The sequence below is a fragment of the Xyrauchen texanus genome, chromosome 6 (assembly GCF_025860055.1).
Source record: "Xyrauchen texanus isolate HMW12.3.18 chromosome 6, RBS_HiC_50CHRs, whole genome shotgun sequence".
In the NCBI taxonomy this organism is placed as follows: domain Eukaryota; kingdom Metazoa; phylum Chordata; class Actinopteri; order Cypriniformes; family Catostomidae; genus Xyrauchen; species Xyrauchen texanus.
Window position 1 is genome coordinate 50,770,404 of NC_068281.1, and position 12,309 is coordinate 50,782,712.

Genomic DNA, 12,309 nt, shown 5'->3' on the forward strand with positions numbered 1-12,309 from the left:
CCCCCTTTTCCCCCATGATTGGTTTAATGGATTTTCTCCACTTACAGTGAGTTAAAAGGGCCTGCATTCACCACATACATACATCATACTTGTGTTTATTTGTGCTCGACATTCTTTTGTGCCTGGGTGTAAATCACATCTCAAAGGAACATATACCTCATTATCCTGCTACAACTTTAATTCCCCCTAAATGCACTGGAGAATATTCAGAGCTCATTGGTGGTGTAAACTCCTTAACTGATCCATATTAACTCCTCTTCTCCAGTTACCTTCCTCTCCTGTGCCTCTTGCCTTTCTTCAAGAACAAGGAAAAAAGCTGTCCCAACCCCCACTGCAACTGATGATCATATATATATATATATATATATATATATATATATATATATATATATATATATATATATATTTTTTTTTTTTTTTTTAACTTAATTTGACTTGTTAAATATAATTACAATCTAATGCATTCCATGTTGAAATTATGGCTCTGTAAAATACTATATTTTTCTGTTACTGTAAAAAAGGACTGGTCTACTCTGGTGTGCTTCTGGTGGAACCCAAGGCCATGAGCAATGGAACATGTCCATCATCCTGATTATTAGGTGGAGACCAATGGTGAAAATCAGGGCCATTTGGTAGGCTCAATAACACTGACAAAAGGGAAGGCTGAGCTACAGGAAGTCGATCTATACAGGCAACTGCTTAGGGAAGCACTCTTCACAAGAGGCCCTGGCCAGACCTTGGTTAAAATCCTTCACAACACAATGACAGGCCAAATTTAGGTCTGACATGGAGAATTGGTGCACTTCTAGAGCAATTCTTGAGAACCTGTGGCAGGGTCCAAATGATCTTGCTTGAGTTCCTCTTTGTCTAGATACACAAATCCAAACATTGTTGGTGTTTAACATGAAAGCCATTAGGGGAAAATTCATTATGCAGATTCAAGGTGAGGTATTTCAGTGCAAAACTTTTAAAAATCGTATTCATCAACCACCCTCAATCTATTTTTGCTGATGCAATCAGCACTGAAATTAAATTGCGCCTTGAGTATTTAAATTAAGTCAATATCATTATTTTCTGTGCAAACATGCCTCTTTTCAAGTAAAACTCCAACTCCAAAGAAGTATGTATGGGTCACTGAGTCATCCAGCGCTGAGGTCTGAGCCTCAATCCTGCACTCTCTTGAACCTCTAGGAGAACACCGGGGCAGGACTCAGGGGAGCATCATTCATTGCCTAGAGGATTTGGGTGGGTTGGAGGCCAGGTTTTCCTGGTATTCTGCCACAGCCCAGTAAATAAACACAGAGTCCAGCTGCAAAGAGCTCAGCCCAGCTCCAAGAAAAGAGAGCTAGGGAAAAAAGCACAAGAGGAGGAGGAGATCTTAGTTCACCTCCCAGTCAGAGGGGGTCTCTGTCCTCCCAGGCAGGAGAGGGGTCTGCAGCGGGGGGCTGAACTGGATGAGGTTGTGTGGAGAGGTAATTGCCAGCGGAACCTGAGTAGCTCTTAAGTGCCCTGGCCATAAACTCGGGGTCGTAAAGTGATCATCTCCCATGTAGTCGTACCAGTAAAACACACAAAGTCTTGAAGCTCCTGCTGCCAAAGGAAGATTCAATGGACAGCATAGGGACATCAGATCTAAAAGGAGGTACTATTCGTCTAACAACTCCTACTGTCCTCTGACTTACTCTTCATTTTACTTAAAATGCATGTAGGTTTTTGCCAGGATTTTTTTATATATATAACTCTGTTTAGTGGTTAATAGAGTTGGAATAGCGATGGGATGATTGAGCAAGTAGTTAACAACCGGGGTTATAAAGTGGGTTCACACAAATTTGCAAATTTTTTCCTTTCAGTGGTGGGGAACTGTAAACTCATAGTAGCGATGCAACTTATCTACATTTTTCAGTAGATTTTCAAGTAACAAGTTACATTATCCAATGAGGAGCACAATAGTATCACAAAATGCTTAATTTTTCCTATTATACTGCAAACACATCAGAGCCCAGGAAGAAATCAAACACACTTCCCTAAACCATCCTCTCTCTCATGTAGTGCTGGGCAAACCAAATAATTGAAGTGACTCGGTTCTTTCAGACAGTTTGTTAAAATAAACGATTCTCATATATTTAGTGTATCTCATATACTGTAAAGGGATATAAGGGAAAGGAGGAGGCGAGAACCGGCTTGACAATATAAATAATAGTTTTAATATAAAACTGAACAAAAAGACAAACAAACACATGATTGTCAGCTGCCCGTAAACGATCTCTCTCTGTCGCTCCACCATCCGCAGTCGGCCTTTATCCCTCTCTGAGGATTAATTAGCTTGATAAGGGACCGGGTATGTATAATCACGACCCAGCACCGCCCTCCACTGCATGACGTACACCCACCCCCCCTCTTTCCATGGGGGAGGGCGTGCCCTAAGCCCTGTCTGCCGGCAGGTCATCCCCGCCTTCCTGAAGGGGGACAGGGGGAGGGAAACGAAAACAATTAAAATATGGGGTCTCAGACCCCGCCGCGTTTCAGCTACTGGTAGGGGAATCCTCCTCCCTTGGCAGCGGCCCTGACCGCTCCAGGCGGTCGGTTAGAAGCCCCTTCTCCCCTCACGGTCGGTCACCATCCGCAGTCGGCCTTTATCCCTCTCGGAGGCTTAATTAGCCAGATAAGGAACCGGATGTGTATAATCACGACCCAGCCCCACCCTCTGCCCTGTCACATATACGTATATAAAACTATGATTCATTATAGTCATTCAGTAAATGAACTAGACCACATAAATAATTTTTTTATTTAATTGAGGCAGCCTTAGAGGGACTTTCCCAGAACTTACTGCAGAACTAAATAATATCTTTGGATAGTTTTGATTACAATACATCTAAAAATATTTTCTTAAAATAGCTTCATTGTAGTTAGCTACATTTTGTTAGTAACTTGTAGTGTAGCTCAATACTTTTTCAAAAGAGTAGCTAGGCTGCAGGATTTTTAATTTGCAAACTTCTGCACTATTCTATGCCATTTTGTAGTGCAAGAGGTATGATTACAATGAAAATGCAATAAAAGGTCTACTACGAGGACCCAAATTAAGAACTTCTTCAACTGACAAAAAAATATATAGTGTGGAATGCTGGACACTTCATGCACTTAGCGCTACCAGCTTGAACTGCATAGCGGTAGGGGTTGGGTTATCTGTCCGTGATGATGACCTGACAAAACAACTGTAATTAATGGAGAATGTGGCAACTAGCGAAACATCTATTAAAATGGCACCTTGAAAATTATTTGAATGCTTTGTCACACCTCACTGAGTGAATATGTACTTTTTTCAAGATATGAAAGTGTTGGAATGAGGTCGGGCTAACATGCTAAAGCTAGCGGCAACACATTATGAGCATTTTATATTTCATTTTCATCAGCTGAAAGATGTCAAACGCTTCTGTGTAGTAAAGAAAAATGTCAGTGTTCCATTTGAGACAATACTACACTTTGAAAATTCATCCACTAGATAGACAAGTGCATGTAGTGAGTAATCTAATTGCCTAGCATTTAGTGCATTATTTGGCACCCAACTTAAGACCTAACCCTTTTTGCACTTTTTGTGCTACAGAAATTAATGATACCTCAAATTTTCAGGACTGTTGAGGAAAGGTGTGCACTGTTACATTTCTAAGCTATTGGACTTATTATTTTCATCTAGCGGACAATGCAAAAATCCCATGGACTTACTTTGCAAGAGGGACACAAGCCATACAAGCCATAGTTTTAAGGAAACATCCGCAGTGGACTATATTGCCCAAGTCCATGGTGCAGATATAAAGTGTAATGAGAGGCAGTGGAAAGATGAAAATAAATGATGCTTGGCAAAGTTTAAGACTTGTCCAGCCTCCTATATGGTCATCAATAAAGTATCATCCAGTGAAACATTTTATTCAGCATGAAACCGGGAACAAGAGAAGGATTCCAGATGATGTATGACAGATTAACTGAAATGGAAATAACATCTCAAACAAGTCCAAGATGGCTTGTTAGTCTATTCTGGTCTCCCAGCCTGGAGAGGCTAGCCTGTTTTGTTGTTTTCATAGGGATTCTGGCACTTGTCAGCTGTGAGACCAGCTGGTCAACCAGCTAAAACAGCTGAAACACCAGTTTGGCCAGGCTGGGAGACCAACTGAATTGCAACAATACTTACTTTTAAAAACAGGTTTCATGCACTCTTATTGTCCCCATATACCCTTAGTTTGGCAAACAGATCAACATGATAACAAGGGAAGTTGTCATGTTGTTTCCGAGAGTTCTGGTACCCTAGGATCAGCCACATTATGCAGACTCAAGTGCCATTTCCCATCAGACATTTTTGCATTGGGTCCAAAAAGTTTACCTTCCCTTGTGGTGCGACCAGAAGCATATTGCATCAGCAGCATAGGTGACCCTGTTCGGATCCCATGATGAATCCAAGAAATAAGTGCATTTGTATAATCGGTGATGAGCACGATTCAGAGATTGCATTTTTACCACTAACATAACATTTTTACTCCACGATGGTCAGGTTTAGGTTTGGGGTTTGGGTTGGAGGGTTGAGTTTATAAAATATGCATTCCTTTTCACTAGACTACAGCCTGTACAGCTGAAAACAACATGCTTCACAACTCGCTTTTGGCGCCAGTACGCCCAACAACACTTCCACTTTGGCCACTGGGGGCAGTGTTTCTATATGCTGTTTCCAATTTCACTCTGAGATAAGTTTAAACAGATAATCCCACTCCAAACTGCCATTGAACTCTGCAAGCCATTTTAGAGGGGAAAAATGTTGTGGTTTTCCTAAAAAATTATGTAGATGTTTGCAAACTAGTAAGCATTTATGATGCTGTTGGTGACAGGTGGTGATTCATGGTGATGGTACACAAGTGATGCAGAGGTGAGAGGAGTTCAGGGCAGCCATATAAGGACTGTCTCAGTAGGCATTTGAGCAGACACATGGCCCCCTGACTGCCCAGGGGATGACCCAGCATGCATCACACATTCTGGGCAGGCAGTGAGGCAGAACCAGGGTGAGGAACGGGCCACATGGACAGGAGGGAGAGAGACAGAGAGGATACAAGGTTTAAAGGTCTCTAGTAAGCTACCTTGATGCAATATTATTTCCTAAAGAAAAGTAGGGCAAAATGTGGAACAAAGAGAATATGTGTTGTTCGCCACGCCAGATGATTTGATGAATCTAATGATAAAAACACAGTTACTTCTGCTGCCCCCCAAAAATTTGGTTTTGTTAATCAAAGTAACAGATAGTAGTAATGAATCATAGGCTGCTTGTGTAAATAGGATACATAGCAAATTAGGCATAAAACGTCCATTGCCATTTCACAAACAGTCTATAACTGAAAGGAGTTTGAATGCTGTAAGCTTATTATTAAATATGGATTTATAAATAATGGTTTATATTTACATATATATTAGAAATAAAAAGTAATACATTACTAGCTTTGTGTGTGTGTGTGTGTGTGTGTGTGTGTGTGTGTGTGTAAGTGGTGCTTGTCCATGCAAAACTAGGTTGCCACCATGATGCTAAGGTGTTGGGGGTGGTTTCCAGACTATTGCTATGTGGTTGCTAAGATGTTCTGGATTGTTGCTAGGTCCCTGCTTGGTGGTTGCTTACTGGTCCATGTCAAAAGAGCCCACGCTCAAGTCTTAATGATATTGTAGTCCATATATGTGGCTTGCATCTAGAGGTTGACCGATATTGGATTTGGCAATACAGATAACTTAGGTAGGGGGAAAAAGACCAAAAATGTTCTTAGTCTTTCATTATTGTGACGGACATAGATGTAGAGGCTACAAGAGTCCAAAGTGAATGAAATCCCAGATGCTGTTTATTGTACAACCAAAATCCCTATAACAACCAGAAAGAAAATGAAGATTTGGTGCATAATGCAGGACTTTTACAAGACCAAATACACCCGGTTTTCTTATTTTAAAATGTCTGTGCTCCCAGCTGCTCAAACAAACACATAAGGGAAACAAAATAGACACTCTTACAATCATCTACAACATATTACAATATAAACACACAACATTTTTTTTGAATGTGAGCAGAAATTCATCAACAGTTGATCAGCAATCAGTGTCATAAATGTTTGGTTATTGGTCAATAAACAGTGACATAGAGGTCTATGGTTAGGGATGAGGTTTGGGTTAGGGGTTACAGTTTCAAAAAACATACTTTTGGATTCACAAGGAACAAACGTGACATTTATTAAACTCCTACTTTTGTGAAAAATTCTCATGAGATAGGGTTGGATTGTTTATATTTCACCTCCAAGGGCTGTGCTTTTAGCAGCTTTAACCACTTTTAGTTAAGGATTTTGAACAAAACCCTAATTATTCAGCTGCATCCCTAATTACATACTTCTGCACTATTCTATGCCATTTTGTAGTGCAAGCAGTGTGATAACGTTGAAAATGTAACAAAAAAGTCTACTACGAGGACCCGAGTGATACACAACTGACAAAAAAAAAGTGTGAAATGTTGGACACTTCATGCACTTAGCCCTACCAGCTTGGCCTGTTGCAGTAGATGTGGGGTTACCTGGCCGCGATGCTGACCTGACAAAACAACTGTAATTAATGGAGAATGAGGCCACTAGTGAAACCTCTGTGACAACAGCACCTTTATTTTTAACCCATTTATCATCTCAACAAGCACAGGTCGATAGACTGTATTATTCATACCACCAAAAATTGGGCAGAGTTCAGTAGAAAGGGATAACAGTTTTTCATTATCATGGCAATGAAGTTGTAAAATCTTTCCACAGATGCAGTTAGTAAGTGATTTTCTCACAGTAAAATCATGTTAACACACACATTGTTTATGTCTTGTGTCTATACTTGTGAAACAGGGATTTTCAAGTTCTCAAATGTGGTGTAAGTGCCTGTACACACTCTTCACATGTCAAATTGTAACCACAGTACACAGTCTCAACGCCTAACCAACGGAAGCCCTCTAACGGAGATGTCTTGTCGCAGCAGCTGTACCAAGAGTATGGCTGATATTTGTCCAAACAGCAGTGGCCTCCTCCTGGCTGTTTCGAGCAGGAGTAGCGGTAGGCATCAGGGGCCTGCTCAATTCTGGGAACAGCGAGTTGTTTGGAGGGTCTAAACTGTTCCCCATTCCTTCTTGGCAGAACATCACAGGAGAACTCATGCAGCTCAAATATTTCTCTGTCAAATGATCTACAAAAACACATCCCACTGCGCATTTGAAGGGAAGTATGTGCACTCGTGTTTTTGAGAACGAGGAAATTATTCTGTGTTCTTATATACATTTTCAGCCATTGCAGTGATATTTTCTTTGTTATCGTCATTGTCATTTTAACCCAAATCAGAATCTGTGTACTAGAAAAGGCCTATGCACTCACACTTTACAAATCTTCTGCAGCAGAACATGCAGAGCAAACCTGCACAACATTTTTACACTGCATTTCCAACAAAAACTTAAATGTTTACAAAGTAATTTTGGTTTATGTTTTGCTGGATCTCTTTTTTCTAACCAACCAAAACAATAACATAAGACTCTCTGATGCCCCCTGCAGCTCTGGAGCAGTCATGACGTTTGTGTGACATTACCTCAGGTTGCTTGAGGTAAGTTTGTCTGATGTTTGTTTTTAGCAACTGGGATGGCGACTGTTGAATTGTAAAGTATAGTTGGTAGTGTGATCTCAATGTGATGGCCATATTTTCTTTTATTCGTCTTCTAGGACACTGATATCGCTAAAAGTGACACATAATGATAGGAACAACACACCTGCAAAGCAATTAAATTTTATTTATAGATTTACTTTTATTAATCTAATACATTTACATTTATTTTATATTAAAATATAACTCATTTAAATCTAAATAAATAAACATATTATTTTAAATATGTATTTGTTTAATTCTAAATTATGTACACAGTTACATAAATGTATAACAATTATACATTTATATTGAAATGCATAAAAATATACAAAAGAAATGTTTTTTATAGTTGATTTATTATTATTGTTTCTACATACATATATTTTACCAATAAATTTACCATGAGAAATTGAACAGGTGTTCCTAATAATCCTTTAGGTGAGTGTATACCATCAGATAAAAAATGAAAACCTGAATGCCTCTGCCAGAAAGCTTACAATGGGCCCTGGTTGGATCTTCCAGCAGGACAATGATCGAAAACAAACATCAAAATCAACACAAAAAAATGGTTCACTGACCACAAAATCAAGGTTCTGCCATGGCCATCCCAGTCCCCTGACCTGAACCCCATAGAACACCTGTGGGCTGAACTGAAGAGGAGTTCACCCGCATGGACCTCTGAATTTGAAGGATCTGGAGAGATTCTGTATGGAGGAATGATCTCAGATCCCTTCATGTGTTCTCCAACCTCATCAGGCATTATAGGAGAAGACTCAGAGCTGTTATCTTGGGAAAGGGAGGTTACAAAAAGTATTGAATAATCAAAATGGTGCCAATAATTATTGCCAATGCTTTTTGGTGAAAAAGGATTTTTTTAATGAGATATTTCCCGTTTCAATTGTTCTACTTCAATAAAAGGTGAGATTTTTGTGATTTGTTGTCAATGAAAATTCAAAAGGATAAACGATGCAGATTTGTTTTCACAGCCTTTTTTGCTCATATTTACCAAGGGTGACAATATTTTTGGCCACCACTGTATATTAAAATCTAAAGCACATATAAAATATGATTTTAAATATATTAATTTATATCTAAATTATATACAGTACATGATCAAATAAATATATAACAAATGTGAATTTGATCATATATTCATATAGAAATGTATAAAATACATGTAAGAAATGTTATTATTATTGATTTATTATTATTTATTTCAACATTCATACATAATGTAATTTTATATTAAAATATATTAAATATGAATATGAATTCAACATATCAAAATTATAATTTGAAATTATTATTTATAAATGTAATCTTGTATTTTAGCTCATGCAGTATAAATATATATAGAAATACAATTTAAATATTCATTTATTCAAGTAATAAAATATAACTAATTTAATAGAAGAATTTATAAAATATACATAATAATTTTATTTTTTATTATTGATCTATTATATTTGTTTTTACATTTATAAATACATTTTATATTAAAATATGTAGTAAATATGAATATAAAGTATTTAATATTTTATTGATATATATATTTAAACCATATCAATTTAAATTATTATTTATTGTATTTTACAGTAAAACCTATAGCACATATTAATATAAAATATCATTTTAATTGTTTATTTACATCTAAATTATACACATAATTAAATATAGCAAATATGAATGATCAAAATATAGAAATACATAAAAATATACATAATAATTGGTTTTTATTATCTATTTAGTCATTGTTATTTTATTTATTGTTTCTACATTTATATATACATGATATATTAAAATAAAAAGTAAATATAAAATAACATTCAATACACATTATACTTTATATACAATTTTCAAAATTACACATTTGTATTATAATTATGTTTAATCGTGTATTGTATATTTAAATGTACAGCACATACAAATGAATATAAAATAAAATACTGTATTAAATATTTATTTACATCTACATTAAATTTGTTATAAAAACAACATATAACACAAATAAATGTATTATACATTTATATAGAAATGTACTAAAATATACATGTTAATATCCAGACAGATTTTTTTATGAATACTTTATTATTTGTTTTTATATTTAAGATTATTTATAATTATTTTGATTTCTGATGGATTAAAAGTGCACAAATGATGTTATTGTAGTTTAGTTTAGTAATGTGTATCTCCACTTACACATCATTCATCTTGTCCAGAAACCCAAAGCTGTATGAAATCACACTGTAATTCTCATCTGTCTTTCACTCTTGTGACTGTCTCTCTCTCTATCTCTCGCTGTCTGTCTCTCCTCGCAGGAGCCTGACCTCTGCCTCAGACTGGTAACTGCAGCCTGTTGAAACATATCCTCATTTCATTCATAAACAATACAGTAGAGAGCAACGGCATAAGAGCTGCGATGAGAAAACCCTGTTCGTATGGCTTACTAGTGGCTGATGAAGCCGCAAATCAGACACAAATACGTCTTTGATGAGAACATAGTGAACCCAGTGACATAAAAGTGGAGCGTACAGCTGAGACAGATTATTAAGCTACAGGGCCTCTAGCAGGTGTTTTTGTGCAGCGCAGCGATAGTTTAAGGTTAGCGACTAACTGCCTCAATCTGTTACAAGCCTCCCAGCACAGCGTGTCATAGCAGTCCACTGTTTTAGTTGCTAATCTTTTTAACCTTTTCTAGATTCTTCTGGGTTTGTGTCCCAGGTTCCTCTCAGAGAAGGGGATTTTGAGAACACACTGTTATGTCCAGAGCTCTGTGGGCTTTTAGCCATGCCACATGTTGACATTAAGCAGGGCCGATGGATTTAGCCACAGGAAAATTGTGCGACATCAGCCAGGCCGGAGTGGTGGCATTTTTGTCAATACAGGGTGAGTGAAAATCAAATGCGTGAGAGATGTTGAGGAAAAGCATTCTAGAGTTAAACAACCACCTTTACTTCTTACATGCTACATGCAAGTGCACATGCTAGCATTGTTAATGTTGGTTTCAAACACATTTACAACGTTTCTGATCATCTCAGGAGAACCAGTTCTATTAGCTCTCAATTTAAACAATGTGTGCCATGAGAATGTACCTCTGTGACGTCTCAAATGCTTGTTATGTATTAGCTGGGTTGCTTTTCTGCATTTTCAAATGGGTTATGTTTGCAATGTTGATTCAATTTGACAGACAGCACATTTAACAACAGCTGTGTCCCAGAAGAATCCAAAACAGCAAGGCATTTTGTCTGTTCTTTTTTGGACCTCACATAATAACTTGTTGTGTCAAATAGCTGCGTGAAAACACACGGGCTGTGATGTCATATCTGTGTGACCTCACATCAGTTCAGTAATGCTCAGGTGATTTGAAAAGTTGCAGTCATTCATAGCGGCTGAAGTTTACTGTGTGCCCAGACACGCTGGCATTTGGCTGAAATATGCTCTCAGGGTGCTATTCACACTCCGCTGAGCTTCTTTCTCTGGATACAAGCTGCCACGATACATCTGAAAGCTGCCTGTGGCAAACACTGATTATAAAGTGTCACTCTGAGAAAGGACAAGAGCAGGTCTCGACGAAAGACAGATACGTTTACGTGTGCAAGAGTCAATGGAAGTGTGTGTCACATTCACATACACACTTATTATCACATATACAAAGATAATTTGACCTCTTTACTGTGAAAATAACCACCACATGTTCTGTTAATGGCATCTAGCATTCACAATTTAACACTGCTCTGAAATGATACTGATGATTTTGTCCTTTTTAACATAATTTAAGCAGAGTGGGCATGTTGCGCTTTTCACATTAACTATTGGCACAAAACTGGCATTTAATTTAATTAATACCATAACATGTACCAGGGTCTTAAAGATTACAGGAATTAACCATGTCTCTTTTTTTTTTATTTTGTCCTTGACAAAATGCATTTCCTGAAAAATAAAAGTTGCATCCAATCTTCTCCGTCAGTCAGTATCATATTGATTCAAGTGAACACCAAAGTGAAAGCTAGGAGTCAAGCAGAGGTTTTAACTGCCACTATTTACAAGTGTCTAAAGTCAATATTGAGCCACGAATATGACCGCATGTCTCTCTTTTTTTCATTTCATTTCCTGTGCATCAGAGTTGATCGTTTATGGCGGGAAGGGCTTCAAAGGGCCCTGAGCTCAGGGTGCGGAGGCTGATGCTGAGAGACGCAGGGGCGTTTAGAGGACTTCCAAAAAAAATCCAGAGAAAAGCTCAATTCTCAGGCCAGACAGTCAGAGGAGGAGGGAAACATATCAATGTGTGGCCAAAGATATATTATAAAACTGATAGTTATGATGCTGAAATCTGATTGGATGGGCCAGGTTAAGTCAATAGAGCAGTCTGGTTCCGGAAGTAAAAATCCCATTCATTTATCCATAGACTATTTGATTTTAAACTATAACATTTCAAGACAGACCTACTCGAGCTACGAGTTTGTTTATCGATGGTATATGCTTCTGTTGAAGCCGCCAGTCTGCGTTATTTCAACTTTGTTTAAAAATCATGTTTGATAGTTGAATTCAAGGCCAACAAAGTCCATTAAATGAGCCTCAGTCTGACCAACCACTCCCATGATGCACTCTGAATGACATAATCGAGTCGGTGCCTTTTCT

General features: G+C 37.6%; 1 long non-coding RNA gene across 1 annotated transcript in view; it reads left to right on the forward strand.

The window, feature by feature from the left end:
* LOC127644869 (uncharacterized) overlaps window positions 1–8,466 on the forward strand; it is a 31,251-nt gene extending 22,785 nt beyond the window's left edge. The window contains exons 2-3 of the long non-coding RNA XR_007970736.1: window positions 7,584–7,632; window positions 8,110–8,466. This is a non-coding gene — a long non-coding RNA (uncharacterized LOC127644869). The remainder of the gene's footprint in view (window positions 1–7,583; window positions 7,633–8,109) is intronic.
* Window positions 8,467–12,309: the final 3,843 nt, after the last annotated feature.